This window comes from Anomaloglossus baeobatrachus, chromosome 9 (assembly GCF_048569485.1).
Source record: "Anomaloglossus baeobatrachus isolate aAnoBae1 chromosome 9, aAnoBae1.hap1, whole genome shotgun sequence".
NCBI lineage: Eukaryota > Metazoa > Chordata > Amphibia > Anura > Aromobatidae > Anomaloglossus > Anomaloglossus baeobatrachus.
Genome location: NC_134361.1, coordinates 165,602,165 through 165,616,033, shown reverse-complemented (window position 1 = coordinate 165,616,033; position 13,869 = coordinate 165,602,165). Strand labels below are relative to the sequence as shown.

Genomic DNA, 13,869 nt, shown 5'->3' with positions numbered 1-13,869 from the left:
CAACTCGGCTATGTCCCGTGCTGCAGTTCTCTGTCTTATCTAGATCATTTGCAATTGAATGGAATAGATCCCTTTTGGACAAAGTGGATTCACCTGCTGCTGCAGTGACCACAGGTGTGATAAGATCTAGAATTGGCATCTGGTGCGATCTCTCCGCTTCCACTCCAAAGAAAGTTACCTGTTTATTCCTATCATGCATTGGTTTTTGGGGTTTTCTTTGAGTAATGATGATCTCTTTAGTAGTCTGTTGGCGCCCTCTCCTGGAGGAATAGTTTGCTTGCTCTTGGACATTCTAAAAGAGAGGTCATGATAGACATTGAGCTTCTGAGCTCAATTGGGGACAGTCATGGGTGATGAATGTTTGCAACCTGCTGCAAAGCCTCATACCGCAATATAAGGAACGTCAAATACTAAGAAAGGGCGGCCTATGAAAGAATTACTACTTTCAATAAGTACACTTAAACGGCTAATTGGGAATAGAAAAACTGTAAAAAGCCCTCTGAGAAAGCCCCCCTCTAACCTTTGATAGTACGTTTTTCTGTAGTCTGCCTGTTGATGTATTTTCCGTTTGAACTGTGCACAACATGAAGAGACGGAACACTGGCGGCTTGTCACAATGCCCCCGCTGACATCACAATAGCGCTGCTGCCTAGAAAACAAGCTGCGCAGCAGAAGTTGTTCTTTGGGTGGGAGGGTGGGCTAGTGTAAAGAGGGGGCAAGCTCTTTTTTTCCCGGGTGGTAGGGGGATGACAGGAGAAGGGATGCGGGTGGTGAGAAGGGTACAGAGGGCAGGGTTTGGGGGCTGGGAAGGAAAGGGAAAAGATTAGGGTTTGGGGATGATGAAAGGGCTTTCTACGGGTAAGGATGGCAAAGGGTGGCAGTGACGGAAAGTCAGGCAACCTGTCCTGTCCGTCTTTTTGTATCGTGAATTGGAAAGACTGCAAGGGGGAGGGGAGTTGCTTGCGCCCTAAAGGAGGAGTTATTCAGATTCATTGCAGTGGGGGGCGGCGGCTGCAAAACGCACCATTCTTCTTGTTTTTGCTCTGCAAAGCAGCCTTTTCAAGGGTTGGCTTGGGTGACAAAATGTCTTCTGTAGGCGTGGGTTTGTCTCCCTCTCGCTCTCTCTCCCTAAGATGTGTCCGGCATAGGCCAGGGTGCCACTCGAGGCCCAAACCAATTCTGGTTATCGCTTCTCGGCCTTTTGGCTAAGATCAAGTGTAGTATCTGTTCTTATCAGTTTAATATCTGATACGTCCCCTATCTGGGGACCATATATTAAATGGATTTTTAGAACAGGGAGATGGAAAAAGAGCTTGCTCTGTCCACTCCACGCATTGACCTGGTATTGCAGTACCTCCAGGAACGGTGCACCCCTTCTTAACCCAGTTTCCAAAAGCAGAACTCAATTCACCTGATTCATATTAGCCCGGTTTAATGAATTGGAAGAAAGCATACGTCTTCATATGCACCTCAATTTGGCCCATTCACTTTTCACACTTCCTCCTTTTGTTTTTTATCTTTCACACTTTTGACTTTCTTTATTCATCCAAATAGCAAACTCATCACCACTCAACCTGACCAACTCGGCTATGTCCCGTGCTGCAGTTCTCTGTCTTATCTAGATCATTTGCAATTGAATGGAATAGATCCCTTTTGGACAAAGTGGATTCACCTGCTGCTGCAGTGACCACAGGTGTGATAAGATCTAGAATTGGCATCTGGTGCGATCTCTCCGCTTCCACTCCAAAGAAAGTTACCTGTTTATTCCTATCATGCATTGGTTTTTGGGGTTTTCTTTGAGTAATGATGATCTCTTTAGTAGTCTGTTGGCGCCCTCTCCTGGAGGAATAGTTTGCTTGCTCTTGGACATTCTAAAAGAGAGGTCATGATAGACATTGAGCTTCTGAGCTCAATTGGGGACAGTCATGGGTGATGAATGTTTGCAACCTGCTGCAAAGCCTCATACCGCAATATAAGGAACGTCAAATACTAAGAAAGGGCGGCCTATGAAAGAATTACTACTTTCAATAAGTACACTTAAACGGCTAATTGGGAATAGAAAAACTGTAAAAAGCCCTCTGAGAAAGCCCCCCTCTAACCTTTGATAGTAAGTTTTTCTGTAGTCTGCCTGTTGATGTATTTTTCGTTTGAACTGTGCACAACATGAAGAGACGGAACACTGGCGGCTTGTCACAATGCCCCCGCTGACATCACAATAGCGCTGCTGCCTAGAAAACAAGCTGCGCAGCAGAAGTTGTTCTTTGGGTGGGAGGGTGGGCTAGTGTAAGGAGGGGGCAAGCTCTTTTTTTCCCGGGTGGTAGGGGGATGACAGGAGAAGGGATGCGGGTGGTGAGAAGGGTACAGAGGGCAGGGTTTGGGGGCTGGGAAGGAAAGGGAAAAGATTAGGGTTTGGGGATGATGAAAGGGCTTTCTACGGGTAAGGATGGCAAAGGGTGGCAGTGACGGAAAGTCAGGCAACCTGTCCTGTCCGTCTTTTTGTATCGTGAATTGGAAAGACTGCAAGGGGGAGGGGAGTTGCTTGCGCCCTAAAGGAGGAGTTATTCAGATTCATTGCAGTGGGGGGCGGCGGCTGCAAAACGCACCATTCTTCTTGTTTTTGCTCTGCAAAGCAGCCTTTTCAAGGGTTGGCTTGGGTGACAAAATGTCTTCTGTAGGCGTGGGTTTGTCTCCCTCTCGCTCTCTCTCCCTAAGATGTGTCCGGCATAGGCCAGGGTGCCACTCGAGGCCCAAACCAATTCTGGTTATCGCTTCTCGGCCTTTTGGCTAAGATCAAGTGTAGTTTGGGAGGGTACTACCTTGGTTGGTGCTGATAGGTGCCAGGGTATTGCACAACTGCTGGCCTTGGGGGAGTGTGCATCGTAGGATGTAATAGCCCTCTTGTGACGGACGGTTACCTGGGCAACGAGAGGCGGTCACTTTATTATTTTCAAACTCATCCTTCAAAAAAAAAAAAAAAAAAAAAAATAATCTGTTCTTATCAGTTTAATATCTGATACGTCCCCTATCTGGGGACCATATATTAAATGGATTTTTAGAACAGGGAGATGGAAAAAGAGCTTGCTCTGTCCACTCCACGCATTGACCTGGTATTGCAGTACCTCCAGGAACGGTGCACCCTTTCTTAACCCAGTTTCCAAAAGCAGAACTCAATTCACCTGATTCATATTAGCCCGGTTTAATGAATTGGAAGAAAGCATACGTCTTCATATGCACCTCAATTTGGCCCATTCACTTTTCACACTTCCTCCTTTTGTTTTTTATCTTTCACACTTTTGACTTTCTTTATTCATCCAAATAGCAAACTCATCACCACTCAACCTGACCAACTCGGCTATGTCCCGTGCTGCAGTTCTCTGTCTTATCTAGATCATTTGCAATTGAATGGAATAGATCCCTTTTGGACAAAGTGGATTCACCTGCTGCTGCAGTGACCACAGGTGTGATAAGATCTAGAATTGGCATCTGGTGCGATCTCTCCGCTTCCACTCCAAAGAAAGTTACCTGTTTATTCCTATCATGCATTGGTTTTTGGGGTTTTCTTTGAGTAATGATGATCTCTTTAGTAGTCTGTTGGCGCCCTCTCCTGGAGGAATAGTTTGCTTGCTCTTGGACATTCTAAAAGAGAGGTCATGATAGACATTGAGCTTCTGAGCTCAATTGGGGACAGTCATGGGTGATGAATGTTTGCAACCTGCTGCAAAGCCTCATACCGCAATATAAGGAACGTCAAATACTAAGAAAGGGCGGCCTATGAAAGAATTACTACTTTCAATAAGTACACTTAAACGGCTAATTGGGAATAGAAAAACTGTAAAAAGCCCTCTGAGAAAGCCCCCCTCTAACCTTTGATAGTAAGTTTTTCTGTAGTCTGCCTGTTGATGTATTTTCCGTTTGAACTGTGCACAACATGAAGAGACGGAACACTGGCGGCTTGTCACAATGCCCCCGCTGACATCACAATAGCGCTGCTGCCTAGAAAACAAGCTGCGCAGCAGAAGTTGTTCTTTGGGTGGGAGGGTGGGCTAGTGTAAGGAGGGGGCAAGCTCTTTTTTTCCCGGGTGGTAGGGGGATGACAGGAGAAGGGATGCGGGTGGTGAGAAGGGTACAGAGGGCAGGGTTTGGGGGCTGGGAAGGAAAGGGAAAAGATTAGGGTTTGGGGATGATGAAAGGGCTTTCTACGGGTAAGGATGGCAAAGGGTGGCAGTGACGGAAAGTCAGGCAACCTGTCCTGTCCGTCTTTTTGTATCGTGAATTGGAAAGACTGCAAGGGGGAGGGGAGTTGCTTGCGCCCTAAAGGAGGAGTTATTCAGATTCATTGCAGTGGGGGGCGGCGGCTGCAAAACGCACCATTCTTCTTGTTTTTGCTCTGCAAAGCAGCCTTTTCAAGGGTTGGCTTGGGTGACAAAATGTCTTCTGTAGGCGTGGGTTTGTCTCCCTCTCGCTCTCTCTCCCTAAGATGTGTCCGGCATAGGCCAGGGTGCCACTCGAGGCCCAAACCAATTCTGGTTATCGCTTCTCGGCCTTTTGGCTAAGATCAAGTGTAGTATCTGTTCTTATCAGTTTAATATCTGATACGTCCCCTATCTGGGGACCATATATTAAATGGATTTTTAGAACAGGGAGATGGAAAAAGAGCTTGCTCTGTCCACTCCACGCATTGACCTGGTATTGCAGTACCTCCAGGAACGGTGCACCCCTTCTTAACCCAGTTTCCAAAAGCAGAACTCAATTCACCTGATTCATATTAGCCCGGTTTAATGAATTGGAAGAAAGCATACGTCTTCATATGCACCTCAATTTGGCCCATTCACTTTTCACACTTCCTCCTTTTGTTTTTTATCTTTCACACTTTTGACTTTCTTTATTCATCCAAATAGCAAACTCATCACCACTCAACCTGACCAACTCGGCTATGTCCCGTGCTGCAGTTCTCTGTCTTATCTAGATCATTTGCAATTGAATGGAATAGATCCCTTTTGGACAAAGTGGATTCACCTGCTGCTGCAGTGACCACAGGTGTGATAAGATCTAGAATTGGCATCTGGTGCGATCTCTCCGCTTCCACTCCAAAGAAAGTTACCTGTTTATTCCTATCATGCATTGGTTTTTGGGGTTTTCTTTGAGTAATGATGATCTCTTTAGTAGTCTGTTGGCGCCCTCTCCTGGAGGAATAGTTTGCTTGCTCTTGGACATTCTAAAAGAGAGGTCATGATAGACATTGAGCTTCTGAGCTCAATTGGGGACAGTCATGGGTGATGAATGTTTGCAACCTGCTGCAAAGCCTCATACCGCAATATAAGGAACGTCAAATACTAAGAAAGGGCGGCCTATGAAAGAATTACTACTTTCAATAAGTACACTTAAACGGCTAATTGGGAATAGAAAAACTGTAAAAAGCCCTCTGAGAAAGCCCCCCTCTAACCTTTGATAGTAAGTTTTTCTGTAGTCTGCCTGTTGATGTATTTTCCGTTTGAACTGTGCACAACATGAAGAGACGGAACACTGGCGGCTTGTCACAATGCCCCCGCTGACATCACAATAGCGCTGCTGCCTAGAAAACAAGCTGCGCAGCAGAAGTTGTTCTTTGGGTGGGAGGGTGGGCTAGTGTAAGGAGGGGGCAAGCTCTTTTTTTCCCGGGTGGTAGGGGGATGACAGGAGAAGGGATGCGGGTGGTGAGAAGGGTACAGAGGGCAGGGTTTGGGGGCTGGGAAGGAAAGGGAAAAGATTAGGGTTTGGGGATGATGAAAGGGCTTTCTACGGGTAAGGATGGCAAAGGGTGGCAGTGACGGAAAGTCAGGCAACCTGTCCTGTCCGTCTTTTTGTATCGTGAATTGGAAAGACTGCAAGGGGGAGGGGAGTTGCTTGCGCCCTAAAGGAGGAGTTATTCAGATTCATTGCAGTGGGGGGCGGCGGCTGCAAAACGCACCATTCTTCTTGTTTTTGCTCTGCAAAGCAGCCTTTTCAAGGGTTGGCTTGGGTGACAAAATGTCTTCTGTAGGCGTGGGTTTGTCTCCCTCTCGCTCTCTCTCCCTAAGATGTGTCCGGCATAGGCCAGGGTGCCACTCGAGGCCCAAACCAATTCTGGTTATCGCTTCTCGGCCTTTTGGCTAAGATCAAGTGTAGTATCTGTTCTTATCAGTTTAATATCTGATACGTCCCCTATCTGGGGACCATATATTAAATGGATTTTTAGAACAGGGAGATGGAAAAAGAGCTTGCTCTGTCCACTCCACGCATTGACCTGGTATTGCAGTACCTCCAGGAACGGTGCACCCCTTCTTAACCCAGTTTCCAAAAGCAGAACTCAATTCACCTGATTCATATTAGCCCGGTTTAATGAATTGGAAGAAAGCATACGTCTTCATATGCACCTCAATTTGGCCCATTCACTTTTCACACTTCCTCCTTTTGTTTTTTATCTTTCACACTTTTGACTTTCTTTATTCATCCAAATAGCAAACTCATCACCACTCAACCTGACCAACTCGGCTATGTCCCGTGCTGCAGTTCTCTGTCTTATCTAGATCATTTGCAATTGAATGGAATAGATCCCTTTTGGACAAAGTGGATTCACCTGCTGCTGCAGTGACCACAGGTGTGATAAGATCTAGAATTGGCATCTGGTGCGATCTCTCCGCTTCCACTCCAAAGAAAGTTACCTGTTTATTCCTATCATGCATTGGTTTTTGGGGTTTTCTTTGAGTAATGATGATCTCTTTAGTAGTCTGTTGGCGCCCTCTCCTGGAGGAATAGTTTGCTTGCTCTTGGACATTCTAAAAGAGAGGTCATGATAGACATTGAGCTTCTGAGCTCAATTGGGGACAGTCATGGGTGATGAATGTTTGCAACCTGCTGCAAAGCCTCATACCGCAATATAAGGAACGTCAAATACTAAGAAAGGGCGGCCTATGAAAGAATTACTACTTTCAATAAGTACACTTAAACGGCTAATTGGGAATAGAAAAACTGTAAAAAGCCCTCTGAGAAAGCCCCCCTCTAACCTTTGATAGTAAGTTTTTCTGTAGTCTGCCTGTTGATGTATTTTCCGTTTGAACTGTGCACAACATGAAGAGACGGAACACTGGCGGCTTGTCACAATGCCCCCGCTGACATCACAATAGCGCTGCTGCCTAGAAAACAAGCTGCGCAGCAGAAGTTGTTCTTTGGGTGGGAGGGTGGGCTAGTGTAAGGAGGGGGCAAGCTCTTTTTTTCCCGGGTGGTAGGGGGATGACAGGAGAAGGGATGCGGGTGGTGAGAAGGGTACAGAGGGCAGGGTTTGGGGGCTGGGAAGGAAAGGGAAAAGATTAGGGTTTGGGGATGATGAAAGGGCTTTCTACGGGTAAGGATGGCAAAGGGTGGCAGTGACGGAAAGTCAGGCAACCTGTCCTGTCCGTCTTTTTGTATCGTGAATTGGAAAGACTGCAAGGGGGAGGGGAGTTGCTTGCGCCCTAAAGGAGGAGTTATTCAGATTCATTGCAGTGGGGGGCGGCGGCTGCAAAACGCACCATTCTTCTTGTTTTTGCTCTGCAAAGCAGCCTTTTCAAGGGTTGGCTTGGGTGACAAAATGTCTTCTGTAGGCGTGGGTTTGTCTCCCTCTCGCTCTCTCTCCCTAAGATGTGTCCGGCATAGGCCAGGGTGCCACTCGAGGCCCAAACCAATTCTGGTTATCGCTTCTCGGCCTTTTGGCTAAGATCAAGTGTAGTATCTGTTCTTATCAGTTTAATATCTGATACGTCCCCTATCTGGGGACCATATATTAAATGGATTTTTAGAACAGGGAGAAGGAAAAAGAGCTTGCTCTGTCCACTCCACGCATTGACCTGGTATTGCAGTACCTCCAGGAACGGTGCACCCCTTCTTAACCCAGTTTCCAAAAGCAGAACTCAATTCACCTGATTCATATTAGCCCGGTTTAATGAATTGGAAGAAAGCATACGTCTTCATATGCACCTCAATTTGGCCCATTCACTTTTCACACTTCCTCCTTTTGTTTTTTATCTTTCACACTTTTGACTTTCTTTATTCATCCAAATAGCAAACTCATCACCACTCAACCTGACCAACTCGGCTATGTCCCGTGCTGCAGTTCTCTGTCTTATCTAGATCATTTGCAATTGAATGGAATAGATCCCTTTTGGACAAAGTGGATTCACCTGCTGCTGCAGTGACCACAGGTGTGATAAGATCTAGAATTGGCATCTGGTGCGATCTCTCCGCTTCCACTCCAAAGAAAGTTACCTGTTTATTCCTATCATGCATTGGTTTTTGGGGTTTTCTTTGAGTAATGATGATCTCTTTAGTAGTCTGTTGGCGCCCTCTCCTGGAGGAATAGTTTGCTTGCTCTTGGACATTCTAAAAGAGAGGTCATGATAGACATTGAGCTTCTGAGCTCAATTGGGGACAGTCATGGGTGATGAATGTTTGCAACCTGCTGCAAAGCCTCATACCGCAATATAAGGAACGTCAAATACTAAGAAAGGGCGGCCTATGAAAGAATTACTACTTTCAATAAGTACACTTAAACGGCTAATTGGGAATAGAAAAACTGTAAAAAGCCCTCTGAGAAAGCCCCCCTCTAACCTTTGATAGTAAGTTTTTCTGTAGTCTGCCTGTTGATGTATTTTCCGTTTGAACTGTGCACAACATGAAGAGACGGAACACTGGCGGCTTGTCACAATGCCCCCGCTGACATCACAATAGCGCTGCTGCCTAGAAAACAAGCTGCGCAGCAGAAGTTGTTCTTTGGGTGGGAGGGTGGGCTAGTGTAAGGAGGGGGCAAGCTCTTTTTTTCCCGGGTGGTAGGGGGATGACAGGAGAAGGGATGCGGGTGGTGAGAAGGGTACAGAGGGCAGGGTTTGGGGGCTGGGAAGGAAAGGGAAAAGATTAGGGTTTGGGGATGATGAAAGGGCTTTCTACGGGTAAGGATGGCAAAGGGTGGCAGTGACGGAAAGTCAGGCAACCTGTCCTGTCCGTCTTTTTGTATCGTGAATTGGAAAGACTGCAAGGGGGAGGGGAGTTGCTTGCGCCCTAAAGGAGGAGTTATTCAGATTCATTGCAGTGGGGGGCGGCGGCTGCAAAACGCACCATTCTTCTTGTTTTTGCTCTGCAAAGCAGCCTTTTCAAGGGTTGGCTTGGGTGACAAAATGTCTTCTGTAGGCGTGGGTTTGTCTCCCTCTCGCTCTCTCTCCCTAAGATGTGTCCGGCATAGGCCAGGGTGCCACTCGAGGCCCAAACCAATTCTGGTTATCGCTTCTCGGCCTTTTGGCTAAGATCAAGTGTAGTATCTGTTCTTATCAGTTTAATATCTGATACGTCCCCTATCTGGGGACCATATATTAAATGGATTTTTAGAACAGGGAGATGGAAAAAGAGCTTGCTCTGTCCACTCCACGCATTGACCTGGTATTGCAGTACCTCCAGGAACGGTGCACCCCTTCTTAACCCAGTTTCCAAAAGCAGAACTCAATTCACCTGATTCATATTAGCCCGGTTTAATGAATTGGAAGAAAGCATACGTCTTCATATGCACCTCAATTTGGCCCATTCACTTTTCACACTTCCTCCTTTTGTTTTTTATCTTTCACACTTTTGACTTTCTTTATTCATCCAAATAGCAAACTCATCACCACTCAACCTGACCAACTCGGATATGTCCCGTGCTGCAGTTCTCTGTCTTATCTAGATCATTTGCAATTGAATGGAATAGATCCCTTTTGGACAAAGTGGATTCACCTGCTGCTGCAGTGACCACAGGTGTGATAAGATCTAGAATTGGCATCTGGTGCGATCTCTCCGCTTCCACTCCAAAGAAAGTTACCTGTTTATTCCTATCATGCATTGGTTTTTGGGGTTTTCTTTGAGTAATGATGATCTCTTTAGTAGTCTGTTGGCGCCCTCTCCTGGAGGAATAGTTTGCTTGCTCTTGGACATTCTAAAAGAGAGGTCATGATAGACATTGAGCTTCTGAGCTCAATTGGGGACAGTCATGGGTGATGAATGTTTGCAACCTGCTGCAAAGCCTCATACCGCAATATAAGGAACGTCAAATACTAAGAAAGGGCGGCCTATGAAAGAATTACTACTTTCAATAAGTACACTTAAACGGCTAATTGGGAATAGAAAAACTGTAAAAAGCCCTCTGAGAAAGCCCCCCTCTAACCTTTGATAGTAAGTTTTTCTGTAGTCTGCCTGTTGATGTATTTTCCGTTTGAACTGTGCACAACATGAAGAGACGGAACACTGGCGGTTTGTCACAATGCCCCCGCTGACATCACAATAGCGCTGCTGCCTAGAAAACAAGCTGCGCAGCAGAAGTTGTTCTTTGGGTGGGAGGGTGGGCTAGTGTAAGGAGGGGGCAAGCTCTTTTTTTCCCGGGTGGTAGGGGGATGACAGGAGAAGGGATGCGGGTGGTGAGAAGGGTACAGAGGGCAGGGTTTGGGGGCTGGGAAGGAAAGGGAAAAGATTAGGGTTTGGGGATGATGAAAGGGCTTTCTACGGGTAAGGATGGCAAAGGGTGGCAGTGACGGAAAGTCAGGCAACCTGTCCTGTCCGTCTTTTTGTATCGTGAATTGGAAAGACTGCAAGGGGGAGGGGAGTTGCTTGCGCCCTAAAGGAGGAGTTATTCAGATTCATTGCAGTGGGGGGCGGCGGCTGCAAAACGCACCATTCTTCTTGTTTTTGCTCTGCAAAGCAGCCTTTTCAAGGGTTGGCTTGGGTGACAAAATGTCTTCTGTAGGCGTGGGTTTGTCTCCCTCTCGCTCTCTCTCCCTAAGATGTGTCCGGCATAGGCCAGGGTGCCACTCGAGGCCCAAACCAATTCTGGTTATCGCTTCTCGGCCTTTTGGCTAAGATCAAGTGTAGTATCGTTCGAAAAGGTGGTTTAAGGCTCCGGCCACCTTAGTACAATGATGCAATGCACACTGGAAGGATGCGCTTGTTAGTACTTTGGGAGGATAGTATATCCATCTAGAGGAAACCATGGCCCTACCAGGATCGAGGCTATTAGACTGAGTAAGTGTGGGGGTTATGGTGCAATGTGGCCCAGGAATGGACACCCTGGAGGGAGTCTGAACTTGCTAGGTTGGGACCCTGGTAAGCCTCAGACTCTGTCGCACGCCGCGCCTTGCCTATTCATACTTTCCAAGCATATTGCCCTATCCCGGCCTTCTGGCTAAGAAGGGAAATTTTTATAATCCCGGTCGGAGGTCCGGTCAGCTTTGGGCTGAGAAACCAACACCCGATTGGAGGTCCGGGTCAGCTTTGGCTGAGAAACCAACACCCGGTTGGAGGTCCGGTTAGCCTTGGGCTGAGAAACCAACACCCGGTTGGAGGTCCGGTCAGCCTTGGGCTGAGAAACCAACACCCGGTTGGAGGTCCGGTCAGCCTTGGGCTGAGAAACCAACACCGGTTGACGGTCCGGGCAGTCTCGGCTGCGAAACCAACGACTAGTAGCTCCCTACTCCACTTGGGTAAGATGCCTCGGTGGACGCTGGGAGCAACAACAAGGCTCAACCAGGCTTCGGCTTGGGGGAGCACCGAAGATCCCTGACCCTCGCTGTGGCCTTCTGGCTCGGAGGGACGGGGTTGATTTTTGGGGATCCTCTTCTCACGGAGGGGTCCACACGAATCCTAGCCTTTGCACTGTTTTTGGTGTGACTTCGGTCATGCATTTTTGCGGTGCTTTGGAAAGCTTCATTAAATCAAAAATCTGTTCTTATCAGTTTAATATCTGATACGTCCCCTATCTGGGGACCATATATTAAATGGATTTTTAGAACAGGGAGATGGAAAAAGAGCTTGCTCTGTCCACTCCACGCATTGACCTGGTATTGCAGTACCTCCAGGAACGGTGCACCCCTTCTTAACCCAGTTTCCAAAAGCAGAACTCAATTCACCTGATTCATATTAGCCCGGTTTAATGAATTGGAAGAAAGCATACGTCTTCATATGCACCTCAATTTGGCCCATTCACTTTTCACACTTCCTCCTTTTGTTTTTTATCTTTCACACTTTTGACTTTCTTTATTCATCCAAATAGCAAACTCATCACCACTCAACCTGACCAACTCGGCTATGTCCCGTGCTGCAGTTCTCTGTCTTATCTAGATCATTTGCAATTGAATGGAATAGATCCCTTTTGGACAAAGTGGATTCACCTGCTGCTGCAGTGACCACAGGTGTGATAAGATCTAGAATTGGCATCTGGTGCGATCTCTCCGCTTCCACTCCAAAGAAAGTTACCTGTTTATTCCTATCATGCATTGGTTTTTGGGGTTTTCTTTGAGTAATGATGATCTCTTTAGTAGTCTGTTGGCGCCCTCTCCTGGAGGAATAGTTTGCTTGCTCTTGGACATTCTAAAAGAGAGGTCATGATAGACATTGAGCTTCTGAGCTCAATTGGGGACAGTCATGGGTGATGAATGTTTGCAACCTGCTGCAAAGCCTCATACCGCAATATAAGGAACGTCAAATACTAAGAAAGGGCGGCCTATGAAAGAATTACTACTTTCAATAAGTACACTTAAACGGCTAATTGGGAATAGAAAAACTGTAAAAAGCCCTCTGAGAAAGCCCCCCTCTAACCTTTGATAGTAAGTTTTTCTGTAGTCTGCCTGTTGATGTATTTTCCGTTTGAACTGTGCACAACATGAAGAGACGGAACACTGGCGGCTTGTCACAATGCCCCCGCTGACATCACAATAGCGCTGCTGCCTAGAAAACAAGCTGCGCAGCAGAAGTTGTTCTTTGGGTGGGAGGGTGGGCTAGTGTAAGGAGGGGGCAAGCTCTTTTTTTCCCGGGTGGTAGGGGGATGACAGGAGAAGGGATGCGGGTGGTGAGAAGGGTACAGAGGGCAGGGTTTGGGGGCTGGGAAGGAAAGGGAAAAGATTAGGGTTTGGGGATGATGAAAGGGCTTTCTACGGGTAAGGATGGCAAAGGGTGGCAGTGACGGAAAGTCAGGCAACCTGTCCTGTCCGTCTTTTTGTATCGTGAATTGGAAAGACTGCAAGGGGGAGGGGAGTTGCTTGCGCCCTAAAGGAGGAGTTATTCAGATTCATTGCAGTGGGGGGCGGCGGCTGCAAAACGCACCATTCTTCTTGTTTTTGCTCTGCAAAGCAGCCTTTTCAAGGGTTGGCTTGGGTGACAAAATGTCTTCTGTAGGCGTGGGTTTGTCTCCCTCTCGCTCTCTCTCCCTAAGATGTGTCCGGCATAGGCCAGGGTGCCACTCGAGGCCCAAACCAATTCTGGTTATCGCTTCTCGGCCTTTTGGCTAAGATCAAGTGTAGTATCTGTTCTTATCAGTTTAATATCTGATACGTCCCCTATCTGGGGACCATATATTAAATGGATTTTTAGAACAGGGAGATGGAAAAAGAGCTTGCTCTGTCCACTCCACGCATTGACCTGGTATTGCAGTACCTCCAGGAACGGTGCACCCCTTCTTAACCCAGTTTCCAAAAGCAGAACTCAATTCACCTGATTCATATTAGCCCGGTTTAATGAATTGGAAGAAAGCATACGTCTTCATATGCACCTCAATTTGGCCCATTCACTTTTCACACTTCCTCCTTTTGTTTTTTATCTTTCACACTTTTGACTTTCTTTATTCATCCAAATAGCAAACTCATCACCACTCAACCTGACCAACTCGGCTATGTCCCGTGCTGCAGTTCTCTGTCTTATCTAGATCATTTGCAATTGAATGGAATAGATCCCTTTTGGACAAAGTGGATTCACCTGCTGCTGCAGTGACCACAGGTGTGATAAGATCTAGAATTGGCATCTGGTGCGATCTCTCCGCTTCCACTCCAAAGAAAGTTACCTGTTTATTCCTATCATGCATTGGTTTTT

General features: G+C 46.9%; 7 non-coding genes and 2 pseudogenes across 7 annotated transcripts; all 9 read left to right on the top strand.

Moving 5' to 3' along the window:
• Positions 1–1,185: 1,185 nt before the first annotated feature.
• Positions 1,186–1,376, top strand: LOC142252326 (U2 spliceosomal RNA). The gene has a single exon (XR_012725709.1). It is a non-coding gene; the product is annotated as a U2 spliceosomal RNA (small nuclear RNA).
• A 1,564-nt stretch (positions 1,377–2,940) lies between these two features.
• On the top strand, positions 2,941–3,141 carry LOC142253427 (U2 spliceosomal RNA; annotated as a pseudogene).
• A 1,388-nt stretch (positions 3,142–4,529) lies between these two features.
• Positions 4,530–4,720, top strand: LOC142252325 (U2 spliceosomal RNA). Its single transcript, XR_012725708.1, has one exon. It is a non-coding gene; the product is annotated as a U2 spliceosomal RNA (small nuclear RNA).
• Positions 4,721–6,108: 1,388 nt separating this feature from the next.
• LOC142252324 (U2 spliceosomal RNA) lies at positions 6,109–6,299 on the top strand. Its single transcript, XR_012725707.1, has one exon. It is a non-coding gene; the product is annotated as a U2 spliceosomal RNA (small nuclear RNA).
• A 1,388-nt stretch (positions 6,300–7,687) lies between these two features.
• LOC142252819 (U2 spliceosomal RNA) lies at positions 7,688–7,878 on the top strand. Its single transcript, XR_012726185.1, has one exon. It is a non-coding gene; the product is annotated as a U2 spliceosomal RNA (small nuclear RNA).
• A 1,388-nt stretch (positions 7,879–9,266) lies between these two features.
• On the top strand, positions 9,267–9,457 carry LOC142252323 (U2 spliceosomal RNA). Its single transcript, XR_012725706.1, has one exon. It is a non-coding gene; the product is annotated as a U2 spliceosomal RNA (small nuclear RNA).
• Positions 9,458–10,845: 1,388 nt separating this feature from the next.
• LOC142253769 (U2 spliceosomal RNA) lies at positions 10,846–10,921 on the top strand (annotated as a pseudogene).
• Positions 10,922–11,684: 763 nt separating this feature from the next.
• Positions 11,685–11,880, top strand: LOC142253141 (U2 spliceosomal RNA). The gene has a single exon (XR_012726459.1). It is a non-coding gene; the product is annotated as a U2 spliceosomal RNA (small nuclear RNA).
• Positions 11,881–13,268: 1,388 nt separating this feature from the next.
• On the top strand, positions 13,269–13,459 carry LOC142252322 (U2 spliceosomal RNA). The gene has a single exon (XR_012725705.1). It is a non-coding gene; the product is annotated as a U2 spliceosomal RNA (small nuclear RNA).
• Positions 13,460–13,869: the final 410 nt, after the last annotated feature.